This window comes from Ranitomeya variabilis, chromosome 3, assembly GCF_051348905.1.
Source record: "Ranitomeya variabilis isolate aRanVar5 chromosome 3, aRanVar5.hap1, whole genome shotgun sequence".
NCBI classification, from domain to species: Eukaryota; Metazoa; Chordata; class Amphibia; order Anura; family Dendrobatidae; genus Ranitomeya; species Ranitomeya variabilis.
In genome coordinates this window covers 133517323-133530434 of record NC_135234.1, presented here as the reverse complement: position 1 = coordinate 133530434, position 13112 = coordinate 133517323, and the positions used below count along the sequence as shown (strand labels likewise).

Below are 13112 nucleotides of genomic sequence, written 5' to 3'. Positions count from 1 at the left end.
AAAAAAAATAAACAAAGAAATAACATTCTTTTTTGCTGCAGTGCATTTCACACTTCCAGGCTGATCTACAGTCCAAATGTCACAATACCAAGTTAATTCCAAATTTGTTAACCTGCTAAATCTGCAGGGGGTTGAATACTACTTGTAGGCACTGTATATCAATTTCTGCTTGGTTTTGCACTCGTTCTAATTGTAATTTTATTACTGTCCCTTTAGCAACTTATTTTGGAAAAGATTTCCTGAATTGAAACCTCAGTTGTCACAAGAAACTACTTTCTTCATGGGGATGCACCGCCTGTACTTTTGTAAAATAAGCCACCATTTTTTCAGGATAATGCGCATGTGAGAAAGATTCTTTGGACATATATTGGGATTCCACTCCCATTTCACTAGCACCTCCAATTACCTTTGTGTGTGCACTCTGAATATATTTTATTTTTTATTCAAGCTTCTTGACAGACAGTCTCTTTGCCGTGTAATTTCAGGTATAGTAGTCATCAGGCTAGCAAGAGAAAGTGACATTGGGTGGAGAATAGAGCTGGAGTGACTTAGGCATCATATATACAATACCTCTTCAGCCTCATTTGTATATTAATTTAATTGCGGCTTTCTCAGTATTGTCTGACCATATAAAGGTATTGCTGGACTTGTCTTTGAGCAACATGTGCATACAAATATTTTGAGGGGGCGGGGGGTGAAATCCTGTTGCCAGATTCCCTTTAAGCACATTATAAAATTAGATTTAGTTGTCTGAAAGTACATTGACCAGTTTCATCTTATTCTCACAAGTCAATTAATTCAAACATCCAAAGGTAATTTTGAATATTTTTTATAGTATCATTATTATCAAATTAAAAAGTTAATTTCAACTAGAAACATATATATCATTATCATGGAGCACAGCATAGAGCAAACTAAATACAATTTTTTTGTTAATTAATTAAATTAGCATCATTGCTGTGGGCATTTGTTCATCCTCATGCACAGTCCTGGCTTTGTGTTTGCATATTTTAACTTCAGTTTGACTATCACTACAGTATTTGTCAGAAAACAAAAAGAAATAAAATCCACATCCTCCAAGTTATTCATTTAGAGCTGAATTTCTGGGAAGAAGAACAATACTGAGCTGCCAACATCATTTTCTGTGTAGCGTAGACAATGGTAACATTGTAAGTATTACTGCTTAAACAAGCTACATGTTTTTAGGATTGGCACCATATACATATTTATATAAACACACATTGCACTAAACATTCAGTAACGCTGACAAATGCAGAACATTATAACGGCTCATTATGTGGACGTGCATCCAGTGAGAATTAGTTTGACAACTAAAATCGTATTTCATTTCACTTTTCTCTGGTTAAAAAGCCATGTAATGTTCCATTTGTAACAATCCAGCATGCGATTCATGTTGTCTTAAACATCATTAAATAGTATTGGATTTGTTTTGGTATGAATATTACATTTTTTCAAATCCCAGAGTGCAAACTTTTGAATCAAGGACGCCAGTTTCTATCAAACCACTAGGTAATTCTAAGTTTCTTTTTCTTGGGGATCTAAACATTTCTTTCTATCATTTTAACAAACAGTTATGCTTAAGTTATGTGATGCAAATTAGTTTTAATGTCTTTAGTGTTTCTAACTTATTAACATAAAGAAATATCTCCTCACCAGAGATACTTTATTTCAAATATATTTATTGTTTTCATACCATCTTTTTTGTTAACCATGCAAAATTAATGACATCACAAATTGTGCCAGCATGTGTAATAACTAGAAATCTGGATTTTGGAATAAAATGTAGGGATTTATTTACAGCTAGTATGAAAATCATGCCATCAATACATTTTGAGCACAAAAGAATCTGACCGCACCATCGATGTGCATTATAAGATGAATACCGGGCATGCAGAGACTATCACCGCTCCCATAAGTGACATTACTTGCAGGGGGTGGCACTGGTCTCTGCACGTTGGTTATTCTTACAATGCACACTGACAGTGCGCTCTGTTGCCGACTCATTACTACTGATATGATCCAGTGAGAGAGCGTACTGTCATTGCGCACATTGCACCATGACAAAGTAGGGAAGTGAAAGTTTCATTTTAGGGAGGGGAAGGGTCTTCAGCAGTGACCACAGCCTTTGTCCCCTGATAACGATTAATTTGAGCATTTCAGAATGCACTGGGATTAAATCAATATTATAATACTTTATGCCTCAATGAAGTTACTAATATCAGATCACTAGAGATGAGTGAAAAATTTAAGTGTAATTTAAGTCTACTCGAACTTTACAAAACTCTGCATTCATCAAAATGCAAATTTTCTGTATTTCACTTCGATGCAGTTTCAGCTAAATTTTGATGGCTGGCGACCATTTTTCTGAACCATAAGAGACCATCAAACTTTTAGAAAGTAGAAAACAACATATATTCATGGGCCTCTACGCTCCTCAATGTCACAAGTTCGTTCCCCATCGCAACTTTGGATTGGACTTGGGAACTCTGAAATCCCCATATTTTGGTTGCAAAGACATACAGGTTTCCTATTCATGGGAGAGCTCTTAGCACACATCCACAAAGGTCGCAACTCACATCTAGATGTATGACGTGATGGCAAGCACTGCAAAATCATGAGCATAACAAATCCATAAGCCTCAGCCTAGGGATTTTAAAGCTGATCATGCCAGTCCAAAATTGCGACGAGAACCAGACTCTTGTTGTTGAAGTGTCTGGTGAGGTGAATATATAGATTTTTTTTAATTTTTCACATATTAAATGTATTATGCTCTGAACCTGCATACACCACAGCACATAATAAGAGACATTAAATTAGCAGAGAATAACTTCTCAATCAAATGCGTTTTCCAGGAAAATCTGGACAAATAGGCCAAATCAAATTTTGCCTATTATACGTTATATATATACAGATGTGTTAAAAAGTGTTTGCCCCCTTCCTGATTTCCTACCTGCAGTATGTGATCATTTCCTGAGGAAGAAAAGTGCTTGACACTTTGAAACACATTGAATAGAATAAATCACTGAGATTTGATGTCTACCATACACAGCAGCACTTGAGGCGTCCTCAAATTATCCCTTCTACATGATGTATGCTCTCAGGATATTTTAGCAATAAAATCAGTCATCAAATGCATACAGCAAGCTTTAAATAAGTTTATCAAACAATTGTTTCTATCCACTGATAGTGGTGAAGAAATAAATCTAAATTACTCAACGAAGAAAGCTTTGGATAAATTTGAGGGCAGGAACTTTAAATTCAAGGTCATTGTTGCTGAATGGTAAAAAGGCTCAGGTTTACAAACCTGAATTCTCAGCTCATTTTAATGAACACCTTCAACATTTCAGCAAAGTGTTAACACAGTACTAAAATCCAGCCAGCCTGAAAGTTTAGAAATAATTATGCAACAAAAATGTTCCATTTTCTGTTATAATGGTGAAACAACAGTGCGAACTGACAATGCAGAAAACACTGCATGTTAAAAGGAAGTCATGTGTTAGAATCACCCAGGGATTTATGAGACCAAGACTCATAAATGAAATAGAAAAGCTTGAGTCACTCTAAATCTATTTTGTTTTTCCACACCTCATCATCAGTGGCTGAAACAGTCATGAGAGTTCCCTGTCTCCAAAATGTATGGCCTGGCTGTGTTCTACAAGGATGCCTGCTGTGATTAGTTGTCAGGATCACAGTATGTCAGATTCTCCAACACAAAGCACTGCTGGTTGCCGCTGAAGTGAGACCTCCACCATCCTGGGCCCTGACTCCTGTATATTATATGCACAAAGCAAATGGAATTCATAAGCCAAGGTTTACATTATTATAGTATATACATAGAGTTTTTCTAAAAGTCGACTTGTTTTTAGATCGAAATGCAGTTACTAATCAGGCATATAATAGAGTGGTTTACACTGTGAGAATTTAAAAACTTTATAAAAATCTTATTAAAAAGTGCAAAAATCAGTTCTGCTACTTACTTATAAATTATCATCAAATAATTGAAAATTAGAACTTATATAAGTTATGAAATAAATGCAATAATGTTCATTTTCAAGCGTTTTAGTTTTTTTTCATTTTTCTGTCAAAATAGTCATGTGAAGGACTATTTTATTGCAAAATGAGTGACTTGTAGTTTTGAATACGCCATTCACTTTATCATATAACCAAAGTGGGGTAAAAAGGTTAAAAAAAACCTGAACAATTTGTCTTTAAGATTTTGTTTTTATGATGTTGAATGTGAAGTGAGAATGACCTGGCAACATGATTCTGAAGGTTAGTGACATTATGGCAGTATAAAACATACATAGTTTATTTTACCAGTTTTAAAACTATTAGAACACAAATATTTGAAAGGTGTTACTACTGGGAGGGGCTGGTGAGGACCCAGCGGTCATGGTGCACATTGGAACAAATGACAAAGTTAGAGGTAGGTGGAAGGTCCTTAAAGATGATTTCAGGGAATTAGGCTGCAAGCTGAAAGCAAGGACCTCCAACGTGGTATTTTCCGAAATACTGCCTGTACCACATGCCACGCCAGAGAGGCAACGGGAGATTAGAGAGGTTAATAAGTGGCTCAAGAATTGGTGTAGGAAGGAGGGGTTTGGGTTCCTGCAGAACTGGGCCAACTTCTCAGTTGGCTACAGGCTCTACGCTAGGGACGGGCTGCACCTCAATGGGGAAGGTGCAGCTGTGCTGGGGGAGAAATTGGCTAGAAGGTTGGAGGAGTGTTTAAACTAGGGATTTGGGAGGAGGGTATTCAATTTATAGGAGGGGAAGATAGTGCAGATAGAGACCTGGGCACAAATAAGGAAGTTGGGGGTGGCGGTGGCATGGGAGGTGGGGTTAGAACAGTTAATAATTTAAGAAAGAATAGAGGTACAGAGAGGAACATCAAGTGCATGTATACTAATGCCAGAAGCCTCGCCAACAATATGGACGAATTAGAATTAATGTTGTTGGAGCATAATTATGACATGGTGGGGATATCTGAAACATGGCTGGATGAGAGCCATGACTGGGCTGTTAACTTGGAGGGCTATAGCCTTTTCAGAAATGACCATACAGATATGCGAGGGGGTGGGGTGTGTCTGTATGTAAAATCGACCTTAAAACCCATCCTGCGTGATAATATAGGTGAATCTAATGAAAATGTAGAGTCCCTGTGGGTGGAGATAAGGGGAGGGGGAAAAAATAATAAATTACTGATAGGGGTTTGTTATAAATCTCCAAAAATAATGGAAGCAATGGAGAATATCCTCGTAAAGCAAATAGATGAAGCTGCGACTCAAGGAGAAGTCATTATTATGGGGGACTTCAACTACCCTGAAATAGATTGGGGAACAGAAACCTGCAGTTCCAGTAAAGGTAATCGGTTTTTGACAACTATGAGAGACAATTACCTTTCACAACTGGTTCAGGACCCAACAAGGAGGGGGGCACTGCTAGACCTAATATTAACCAACAGGCCAGACCGCATATCAAATATAAGGGTTGGGGGTCACTTGGGGAATAGTGATCACAAAATAATACCTTTTCATGTATCCTTTAATAAGATGTGTAGTAGAGGGGTTACAAGGACACTAAACTTAAGGAGGGAAAATTTCCAACAGATGAGAGATGATCTTGGTGCAATTAACTGGGACGATATCCTGAGGCATAAAAATACACAAAGGAAATGGGAGACGTTTATTAGCATCATGGATAGGACCTGTGCACAGTATATACCGTATGGGAATAAACATACTAGAAATAGGAGGAAACCAATATGGCTAAATAGAGCTGTAAGGGGCGCAATAAGGGACAAAAAGAAAGCATTTAGAGAATTAAAGGAAGCAGGTAGTGAGGAGGCATTAACTAAATACAGAAAATTAAATAAATTCTGTAAAAAGCAAATCAAGGCAGCAAAGATTGAGACAGAGAGACTCATTGCCAGAGAGAGCAAAAATAATCCCAAAATATTCTTTAACTACATAAATAGTAAGAAACTAAAAAATGATAGTGTTGGCCCCCTTAAAAATAGTCTGGGTGAAATGGTGGATGAGGATGAGGAAAAAGCCAATATGCTAAATGACTTTTTTTTCATCAGTATTTACAAAAGAAAATCCCATGGCAGCCAATATGACTAGTGATAAAAATTCCCAATTAAAGGTTACCTGCTTAACCCAGCAGGAAGTACGGCGGCGTCTAAAAATCACTAAAATTGACAAATCTCCGGGCCCGGATGGGATACACCCCTGAGTACTGCAGGAATTAAGTACAGTCATTGATAGACCATTATTTTTAATCTTTAAAGAGTCCATAATAACAGGGTCTGTACCACAGGACTGGCGTATAGCAAATGTGGTGCCAATATTCAAAAAGGGGACAAAAACTGAACTCGGAAATTATAGGCCAGTAAGTTTAACCTCTACTGTGGGTAAAATCCTGGAGGGCATTCTAAGGGATGCTATACTGGAGTATCTGAAGAGGAATAACCTCATGACCCAGTATCAGCACGGGTTTACTAGGGACCGTTCATGTCAGACTAATTTGATCAGCTTCTATGAAGAGGTAAGTTCCGGACTGGACCAAGGGAGCCCAGTGGATGTAGTGTATATGGACTTTTCAAAAGCTTTTGATACGGTGCCACACAAAAGGTTGTTACATAAAATGAGAATAATGGGGATAGGGGAAAATATGTGTAAGTGGATTGAGAGCTGGCTCAGGGATAGGAAACAAAGGGTGGTTATTAATGGAGCACATTCGGACTGGGTCGCGGTTAGCAGTGGGGTACCACAGGGGTCAGTATTAGGCCCTCTTCTTTTTAACATATTTATTAATGACCCTGTAGGGGGCATTCAGAGTAGAATTTCAATATTTGCAGATGACACTAAACTCTGCAGGGTAATCAATACAGAGGAGGACAATTTTATATTACAGGATGATTTATGTAAACTAGAAGCTTGGGCTGATAAATGGCAAATGAGCTTTAATGGGGATAAATGTAAGGTCATGCACTTGGGTAGAAGTAATAAGATGTATAACTATGTGCTTAATTCTAAAACTCTGGGCAAAACCGTCAATGAAAAAGACCTGGGTGTATGGGTGGATGACAAACTCATATTCAGTGGCCAGTGTCAGGCAGCTGCTACAAAGGCAAATAAAATAATGGGATGCATTAAAAGAGGAATAGATGCTCATGAGGAGAACATAATTTTACCTCTATACAAGTCACTAGTTCGACCACACTTAGAATACTGTGCACAGTTCTGGTCTCCGGTGTATAAGAAAGATGTAGCTGAACTGGAGTGGGTGCAGAGAAGAGCGACCAAGGTTATTAGAGGACTGGGGGGTCTGCAATACCAAGATAGGTTATTACACTTGGGGCTATTTAGTTTGGAAAAACGAAGGCTAAGGGGTGATCTTATGTTAATGTATAAATATATGAGGGGACAGTACAAAGAACTTTCTGATGATCTTTTTAATCATAGACCGGTGACAGGGACAAGGGGGCATCCTCTACGTCTGGAGGAAAAAAGGTTTAAGCATAATAACAGACGCGGACTCTTTACTGTAAGAGCAGTGAGACTATGGAACTCTCTGCCATATGATGTTGTAATGAGTGAGTCATTACTTAAATTTAAGAGGGGACTGGATACCTTCCTGGAAAAGTATAATGTTACAGGGTATATATATTAGATTCTTTGATAGGGCATTGATCCAGGGAACTAGTCTGATTGCCGTATGTGGGGTCGGGAAGGAATTTTTTTTCCCCATGGTGGAGCTTACTCTTACCACATGAGGTTTTTTTGCCTTCCCCTGGATCAACATGTTAGGGCATGTTAGGCTATGGGTTGAACTAGATGGACTTAAAGTCTTCCTTCAACCTTAATAACTATGTTACTATGTTACTTTCTGAGACCTGTATTTTTTTTCAGTCAATGGAGCTATATGAATGATTGATGTAGTTTTTATTGGTGCCATTTTGGTACAAATAAGGAATGTTGCTTTATCTTTACATTTTAAGGTTGATGTGGGTAGTGACCAAGAAATAGCAATGCTGTAGATTACATTTTTGGATTCTTTACAGTGTTTACCATAAGGCTTACATGATTTTATAATTGGCAGATCTGACTTTTATGGATGAGTCTTATTATTGTATTTTTTTTCCTAGGGGGCTTAAACCTGTAGTTGCTTACACTGTGTACTGTAATAGTATTGCAACATATAGAAATATTAATAATCTCCTATGAAATCTAGCAATAGGAAAAAGGGAATTCAGTGGAAGGTTACACATCGGCACTCCACAATTGCATCCTGCTGGTCACGTCAGTTCTCCACACATGATCAAACCACTTAAATGCCTATATCAGAGACAGAGAGTGGCACCTAAGTGGCCAAACAGCACTAATTTCTGCAGCTAGTGGTTGGTACAGGCTGTTTAATGCAGTGTACAAAGCACATGCTCTTTTCCAGAGTCGACTCCACCCAACACGTAACATACAACTACATCACATATTGGGAAGTGTTTAGAAATATTTGTATAAAAAAGGGAAATATGATGAAACAATACAGGGTGGGCCATGTATATGGATACACCTAAATAAAATAGCAGCCGCAAATCATGCAGCTGCGTCAACATAAAGTAAATCTCCGAGCATGCCAAAATACTCGGAGACCAATTGAGCATGGTCGGAGAAACCCCAATAACGAGCATAGTCACTCATCACAAGTTATCATAACTTAGTTTAACAGGTGAAGCTAAACAATTGAAATGGGAAAATTTACACTTGCATCCCAATCATTTTGGACACATAGATATTCTTCCAAGAAAGACAAAACCTCATTTTTACTTTTTAAAAATTAAGGTTTTAGGTTTAACCCCTTCACGACATGCCCCCTACTAGTACAGCGCATGTCGTGTCTCCCCCTTTGATGTGGGCTCCGGGGGTGAGCCCACATCAAAGTCGCGACATGTCAGCTGTTTTGTACAGCTGACATGTGCATGCAACAGCGGCTGGTGAAATCGCGATTCACCCGCCGCTATTAACTAGTTAAATGCCGCTGTTAAACGCTGACAGCGACATTTAATCGGCGCAACACTCGCATCGCCGACCTCCGTCACGTGATCAGGGGTCAGCTATGCATCAGGATATTAACCATGGAGGTCTGATCCCAGCTAGCTGTGAGCACCACCCTGTGGTCACCGCTCATAGGAGCGATCTGATGATCGCTGCTATGTAACAGAGCCGATCAGGCTATGCCAGTTTCTAGCCTCCCATGGAGGCTATTATAGCATGGCAAAAGTTAAAAAAATCTTTTAATAAATATGAAAAAAATAAAAAAATGTAAAAGTTTAAATCACCCCCCTTTCACCCCATCCAAAACAAAACAATAAAAAAAATCAAACATGCACATATTTGGTATCGCCGAGTTCAGAACCACCCGATCTATCAATAAAAAAAGCATTAACCTGATTGCTTAACAGCGTAGCGAGAAAAAAATTTGAAACGCCAGAATTACGTTTTTTTGGTTGTGGTGACATTGCATGAAAATGCAATAATGGGCAATCAAAGAATGTATCTGCACAAAAGTGGTATCATTAAAAATGCCAGTTTGGCATGCAGAAATATGCCCTCAACCGACCCGAGATCCCGAAAAATGGAGATGCTAGGGGTATCGGAAAATGGCCAATTTTTTTTTTTAGCAAAGTTTGGAATTTTTTTTCACCACTAAGATAAAAAATAACCTAGGCATGTTTGGTGTCTATGAACTCACAATGACCTGGAGAATCAAAATTGCAGGTCAGTTTTAGCAGTTAGTCAACCTAGCAAAAAAGCCAGACAAAAAACAAGTGTGGGATTGCACTTTTTTTTCAATTTCACGACACTTGGATTTTTTTTCCCATTTTCTAGTACAAGACATGGTAAAACCAATGGTGTCGTTCAAAAGTACAACTTGCCCCGCAAAAAATAAGCCCATACATGGCCATATTGACAAAAAAATAAAAAAGTTATGAAAGCGCAAAAACTAAAAAGGGCTGCGGTGTAAAGGGGTTAATAATCTTTTGGATTAATCATCAGCATTGTAGTTGTTTAATAATAAAATGAATTATCAAAATTGTAAATTGATAAATAATTGTGCAGATTATATTTTCTTCAAAATACTTCCTATTTATATTTGAGGTTGCGTAGGGTGTCTTGCATTGAAATCTGCTGCAATGACTCAGGTACTATGTTCACCAAACATCAACACAATTTCTATCCACTCCTCATGTGTTAACCTCTGTCACAAGCCAATGACTGTAAACAAAGAGAAACTTGTAAATAACTCATGAAAGAATAAAGTTACGTTAAAGCCAAGCACACCATTGTTTTTCTTGTGAAATTCTCAATTTTCAATAAGTTTGATGTGTCACATGACCCTCTTCCCATTGGAAAAAATAAAGTTGGATCCAAAATGGCCTACTTCAAAATGGCCGCCATGGTCACCACCCATCTTGAAAAGATTTCCCCCTCCCATATGCTAATGTGCCACAAACAGGAAGTTGATATCACTAACAATTCTCATTTTATTTAGGTGTATGCTGCCCAGCCCTGTATATATATACGTATATATTATATATTGGAATAAAAAGCAAATACGTAGAGAAAACTAAAATCACACATGGAGATTTTGTTGCTCTCTTTGGTGCAGTTATTAATGTCGGTTTTGTCACCAAAGCTTAGGGTGGATTTAAGCAGGAAAGGGAAGAGTCAGTGGTTCCCATTTTTTTAATTCACTCCTGGTTTTAGCCAAAATAAAAAAAATGCTAAGTGTGAAAACCCTAACACAAAATGTACTGTTTGCATGTAATATACAGTTGAAACCAGCAGTTTTCTTACACTATATAAAAAGACACATATGCATGTTTTTCTCTATATCTGACATGAAATCAGAATAAACCTTTCCAGTTTTAAGTCAACTAGGATTACCATAATTATTAATATGCTAGTTGGTATACATTTTTCTTTGCTATAAAACCAACAGTATATATTGTATATGATAATAACATATTCAAATTTTAATTCTTTTGAACGTGAACCAACATATTACAAGTTCCCCTCCACTTTTCCATAAGCCCCTCAAACCTTCAAAGTGATGAACAAAATAGAGTAGTAGATGGGACCAGAATGAGAAAAATGTAAGAGTCCTTGACTGTATGGAGACTATATGGACTGTATGAGCAAACATATAACTTCCCAAATGTAAGACTTGGCTGTACAATCCAAAGCATGTAAATATCCAAATTGTTTTGCTACCCTCCCTCTTAGAATAACAGAGTGAACACATTTGGTAATATTTATTGGTTGGGAAACGCCAACTCACGTTAGACATAAATATTCAAGAACTGGGGCAAGTAATATCCTCCATTAGAATGCAGTACAGCAAACCCATCTATTGTACATGTTTTGTTTGGTATGCTGAATATTGATCATTTGCAGGTGTACTTGGGGGCGAATAATATTCAATAGACTCACATAAATTAATTTATAGAATCTGTATGCTTTTATCTATTGGAACATTAAAAAATGTCTGATGGAATTTGGAAATGGCCAAGCTCTTACAATGTAGTAAAGGGAAGCAGCCATTTTCAACTGTTAGTGTAAAGAGAAGCTTCAAATCCACTTTTGAATTCAATATGGAAAATGAAGCTAGTCATTCAGATTTAAATGCCCTTTTTAATTTGTGTCCACAGCATTATGCAGAGTAGCGAGTCTCCATGACAACATACCATAAACATATTTTGGCATATTCTCATCATTCAGTCATGCTATCTTCCATCTGTCTATTACTCATTGCCAACATACATATTTTAGGCTCGTAAGAAGTGGCAGAAGTATGGCAACACTATTATAAGATAAGATTACACTGGGATTGTAGTCTGTTACTTTGGAGACACAAAACTTTGTATAATTATTCCCTTTAAATATTAATTAGAGGGTATAAGATATTTCATAATACAAAGATGTAAAAAGCACAGTAAAGAAACAATCCCTTTGTCGCTCTCCACCCTCAAGGAACTGCACTATTTAAAATATTGTGCATAAGTTAAGCAAAAAATCCAACATTTATTCCTATAAAATTTAACCCTTTTATGGTTGTGAAACTAACTTAATCATCTGCCTGGCATATTACTTTCATTTGCTAAATATATTTTTGGATGTTCCAATAAGCAATTTGTCATTTGGAAGAAAAGAGGGATTCATGTAACTTATTTTGATGATTTCGAATAAGAATTGCAGGTGGATCCTAATGATAATAATCACAAGAGGAACTGAGATATCACCAAAGTCTGCCAATTTATGTCACAGTGAAGGCTAAAATACTGGGAATTAGACAGAGTGAGTGACAATCTTTCTAATTTAAGAATGCTTTATAGCAATTGTCTTCTCTGAGCTGTGATAACGACACACATGCCAACTGCCCCCTGCTTCCAAAGAAGTAAGCAACAATTAGAGATCATTCCCAAACCAAATTCATTTTTAATTACATCAGAAAGAAAATATTTAAAATATGATAATAAATTCTTCATCGTCAATTGCACATGAACTAGGGATGAATGTATATCGACAAATTATAAGCAATGAGCATTCTTGGGAATGTTTGTTTCATAATAGTTGGTAAGAGTAAACAGGAACCAATCACCCGATGAAGACGCAGCACTCTAATTTTGGGGGTAAAATGATTTATAAGATTTCTTACAAATAATCATTCCTAACAGCAGATGTCCTGCTTAAGCATGTAACCAATGAGTGGTTTATTAACGGCCGCAATCGTATTTTGTAAACAAGGCAGGAGTCATGTTGGATTTCAATGTGGGCATTCATGAAAGCAAACAGCTCACAGTAACATAGGGACTTTTCAGTCTATTGTTGACTAGAAAGTATTTATGCATTTGAAAATTCACCATAAATGAATATTTTTGCACAGTATCTCATCATGCTAATCAATAATAGAGTGAACCATTTTTAATGTTCTATCCCTATCTACAGCATATCTGGGACTTTCTGAAAACTATGAAATGTTAAAATGGTTATATGGAAACAAATGGCAACACTGTACATAGCCCA

At 37.1% G+C, this 13112-nt stretch overlaps 1 protein-coding gene across 2 annotated transcripts in view; it reads right to left on the bottom strand.

The window, feature by feature from the left end:
- Positions 1 to 13112, bottom strand: part of IL1RAPL1 (interleukin 1 receptor accessory protein like 1) — a 2314681-nt gene that overhangs the window by 655103 nt on the left and 1646466 nt on the right. The gene's annotated exons all lie outside the window — the stretch shown is intronic.